This window comes from Petaurus breviceps, unplaced genomic scaffold, assembly GCF_028583685.1.
Source record: "Petaurus breviceps papuanus isolate PSGF00001 unplaced genomic scaffold, PetGlider_PUasm1.0 185, whole genome shotgun sequence".
Classification (NCBI taxonomy): Eukaryota; Metazoa; Chordata; class Mammalia; order Diprotodontia; family Petauridae; genus Petaurus; species Petaurus breviceps.
Window position 1 is genome coordinate 31,918,751 of NW_027185797.1, and position 4,198 is coordinate 31,922,948.

Genomic DNA, 4,198 nt, shown 5'->3' on the forward strand with positions numbered 1-4,198 from the left:
TTCCTTCCTTCCTTCCTTCCTTCCTTCCTTCCTTCCTTCCTTCCTTCTTTCCTTCCTTTCCTTTTTGGAGGGGGGAGGGCAGGGCAATTGAGGTTAAGTGACTTGCCCAAAGTCACACAGCTAGTGTTAAGTGTTTGAGGCAGGATTTGAACTCAGGTCCTCCTGACTCTGTGGCTGGTGCTCTATTCACTGCACACCTAGCTGCCCCTCCTAATCTTTAAATGGGGCTAATAGAGTACCCCTTATCTCCTAGGGCTATGGAGAGGCACCCATAAGATGCTACAGGCAAATCGCTTTGCAAACCTCACAAAACTAAACACTGGCAATGAGGAGCATTCCTCTTATAGCATCTACATCCCTTTAAGGTCTCTGAGCTTCAGTGGCCCCGGCTGTAAGATTAGGATTACAGTTCTTTGGGTAACAAATTCCCAGGGTCACTGGGGGGATAAAATGAGGAGATGTATGTGCCTTCAGTGAGTGGCTGGATCTTTGTGGGTGGGGGGTGGCTCTGGGATTCTCCTGCCTTCCATGGGGTTAGTCTCTGAGAGTTAGAGCCACAGGGAGCCATGTGGAAACCCCCAGGTGTTAGTGAAGGCTCCCTCTTGGAGTTACTTGCTATTACTGAGGTTGAAGAATGTGCTGTGTCCTGGTGGACAGAGGTGCTGTGTCCTGGATCCAAGCTCTGCTTCTGACTCCTCCTGGCTGTGGGATCCTAGGAAGATCTTTCACCTCTCAGTGGCCTAAGCAATTTCTGAAGGTTATCTGTTTCAGGACTGGTGCTAATCTTCCTTGGAACACGGAGTTTCCTCCCTGGATATTCCCAATATACTCTGCCCCCAAACCAATCCTCAGTTTTATCTCGACTTACTCGTCTGTGAATATGTTGTGTGCTCTCCCCTAAGAGTAGAAACTCCTTGAGGGCAGGGCCTGCCTGTTTTGTTTTTTATGGATGCCTTTTGTTTTTACATTCCATTTACTTCCAAATGTATCCCTCCACCTTCCTTTACCAGTTCTTGTAATAAAAATTTTAAAAGAAAAAATAAAAGACACAGCTCAGCAATACCACCTGCTATTTGTGTCTGCCAGTGTACGTCATACTCTGCACCCAAAGCCCCCCCAATGAAGGGAGGGAGATTCATTTTCTCAACTTTTCTCTGCTGATTACAGTGAATTGACTTCGTTCATGCCCCCTTTTATTCCTTTTGCCTGCTCTGGACCATTTGAGGAAGAGTGATCAGCGGGAGTCTATTCACATAAGTTTCTCTGGGGCTTCCTCCAAGACTCCGCTAAAGTTCCTCTTCTTGCAGGAAGTCCTTTTGCTTCCCATTAGCCTCAGTGCCTTTCCTCTGAGGCTGCATCCAGTGCATTCTGGGCTTGTCTGCCGGTTTTCTCCCCCATTTGACTGGGAGCTCCTTGGGAGAAGGCGCTGCCTTTTGCTTTTCTTTGCACCCCCAGGGGTTAGCACATTGCATGACACATAGTAGGTGCTGCCTGACTGAAAGATAGGTATTGGTAGAAAGATGAAGGGGGAGCTCAGTTTCCATTGCACTGATCAGGGCAGTGCAGACTGGTGTGGGGGGGTGGTAGGGGCAAGTCTTTTGGAATATATAGGTCTGGTAGAACAGGATTGGGCAGCTAGGTGGCACAGTGGATAGAATGCAGGACATGAAGTCAGGAAGATTCATCTTCTTAACTTCAAATCTGTTCTCAGACACTTACTAGCTGTGTGACCCTGTCCCCATTTGCCTCAGTTTTCTCATCTGTAAAATAAACTGGAGAAGGAAATGGCAAAGCACTTCAGTATGTGAAGGAAATCCCAAATGGGGTTGTGAAGAGTCAGACACAACTGAAAACCACTGAAGAACAACAAAAGAAGAGGGTTCATGTCCTCGTTGAACTGGGGCCATTTCACCCGAGTCAGGGTTATCCCATTCTGCTTGCTCAACAACAGACAAGTCTGAATGAAGTGAGTCAGTGGGGGAAGAAGAAGGCTTAACAAGTGTCCACGCTATCTCTGCTGCTTCATTCAGATAAAGGGCCAAAGTCAGGATGTCTTGGCTTTGAGTCTACCCTGTGTGACCCTGGGCAAGCCATCTACCTCCTTAAGAGCTCTAGGTTACTAAGACTCTGCATTGTAGAACAGGTGCCAACTTGCATTGGTAGATGGAGTTCCCTGACCTAGAAGTCCCCTGTATCAAAAGACTCACAGTTTTAGACCCTTCTCATCCCCATGGAACTCCAAATGGGGGCAAAATCAAGTTCTGGCTCTTTCCGGGGAGGGGGTCTTAGCCTTTTTATGTGTCATGGACTGAAGCTTATGGACCCTTTCTCAGAATCAGATTTTCAAATGCATAACCTAAAACACATATGATGACAAAGGAAATACAGTTATCAGAATATGGAAACAAAAGCAGGTGGACCTTTGATTAAGAACTGCTGCTAATGGATAGCCCTTCAGCCCAGCCTTCTCTTACCTAGATGCCCATGGAAGCAGAGGGGGTGGTCTCCAGTGGTCTGTCTGATCACCTCTGGGACAATCCACGTTGCTCCGAGGGTCAAGGCTGCCTGGAGAGCCCCCTTCACTGAGGTGGAGGCAGAAACATGCAGGCCTGTAGGGACATCTGTGTGTCCTGTGCGAGTGCCAGTCTAATTCTAGCATTGGCCGGCACACATTAAATACAGCTGAAGGTAATATTGTGATTTCTCTTCCAGTTACTCTCACTTGGATGCTCAATGTTACATCTCATTACATCTCAGTGGAAAAAATGGGAGGAAGATGGATTGTATATTTCTTCTGCGCTGAAGCCACCCTGGGCAGATTTTGCAATCATTCACTGTGTATTTATTTTCACAGAACTTGGTGTGGGGGGTGAATCAGTTTGGAAGACTTGACCTCTGGTTGGGGAAATAGGAGAAAGAGATGAGAGTGAGAATTGCTTTCCTCCCACCTCTAGCCCCGCTTCTTGGCCATGGGTCCCATCCACCCACTCTCCTATCTGCTTGTCTTCGTCCCAGTAGCCCCTTGTCCTCCCACGGCCACCTTGGGATTCTGATGATTACCACTGCTGCTCCTCATTATCTTCATGATCTCCAGCAAGGATGCTGTTTTTCCTCTCTACTTACCCCAGACAGTCTGTTAGTCTTTGCGTGGGAGGAGGCATCATTGGGTTCATGCCATATGGAGCTACAACAGCTTTGCTTAGAGACAGAGAGAGATGCTGTGCATAACCTGTGGAAAATAAGGGGGATCTTTCCTCACACCCTTTATACCCATAAGGAACCAAAGATTGATACTTATACTTTTAACATTTGATCTTGGCTAGAATGATTTTCAGGCACTGCCATGTCCCCTTCTGAGATCTCTTGTCTAATGCTGACCATCCTAGCTAGGTCAGGAAAATTTCTATGTGTCACAAGCACTGTTTTCTACCCACCCACCTCTGCCTCAGGGAACACTTTGGCACCTTTGGGGTGAAGGTGACACCTGTCTACGACCCAGATAGTATTTTTCCTTATTTCTAAACTTTTTTTTTGCTCTGAGTTTAAATATTTCCATTCCACTCTTCATTTTTCTTTTTACAAAATTTGGTGACTGCTGGTGCCCAACAGTCAAAAAGTCATCTTGGTTTTAGAATGTATTTGTCCTTCATTTTCGAAGAAGGCTGTGGCATCAGGGAAATGATGACAGGACTTGCAGTTGACTTGGATTTGAGAGAGGGAGGGCTGTGCAAGATCACCAGCCTCACTATCTCCTCCAGAGCCATCTGGGTCCAGTAACCAGATATTCATCAGGATGACTGGAGATGGCCCAGGATGCAGTGGGAGACCCTGGCTCTTTTTGGCTAAGGCCTTTGCAGGTACTCACTGAGAGTGAGGTAACACCCATTCAATGAATAGACCTCTTTAAGAAGTGAGTCAAAGAATGCCCCTTTAATTAGAAAAAGAAAAATGACAAGAAAAATCAATCTGGGAGGGGATACCCTCAGGGTGCTGTTCCAAAGGGAAACAGTTGACGGGGATGTTCACTCTAAGCCAAGAGAGCCCAAAATATAGCCATCAAGTGGAGTTTGGGCAGGGACCTGTTGCTTCAGAGTGAACAGAGTTTAAGGTTTTGTGAAAAGAAGAAGGAAGGAAGGAAGGAAAGAAGGAAAGAAGGAAGGAAGGAAGGAAGGAAGGAAGGAAGGAAGGAAGGAAGGAA

General features: G+C 46.7%; 1 long non-coding RNA gene across 1 annotated transcript in view; it reads right to left on the bottom strand.

Annotated features, from left to right (window-relative positions):
* Positions 1 to 4,198, bottom strand: part of LOC138161799 (uncharacterized) — a 35,114-nt gene that overhangs the window by 28,247 nt on the left and 2,669 nt on the right. The window contains exons 3-4 of the long non-coding RNA XR_011168471.1: positions 3,124 to 3,229; positions 2,475 to 2,895 (exon numbers count right to left, since the gene is read on the bottom strand). This is a non-coding gene — a long non-coding RNA (uncharacterized lncRNA). The remainder of the gene's footprint in view (positions 1 to 2,474; positions 2,896 to 3,123; positions 3,230 to 4,198) is intronic.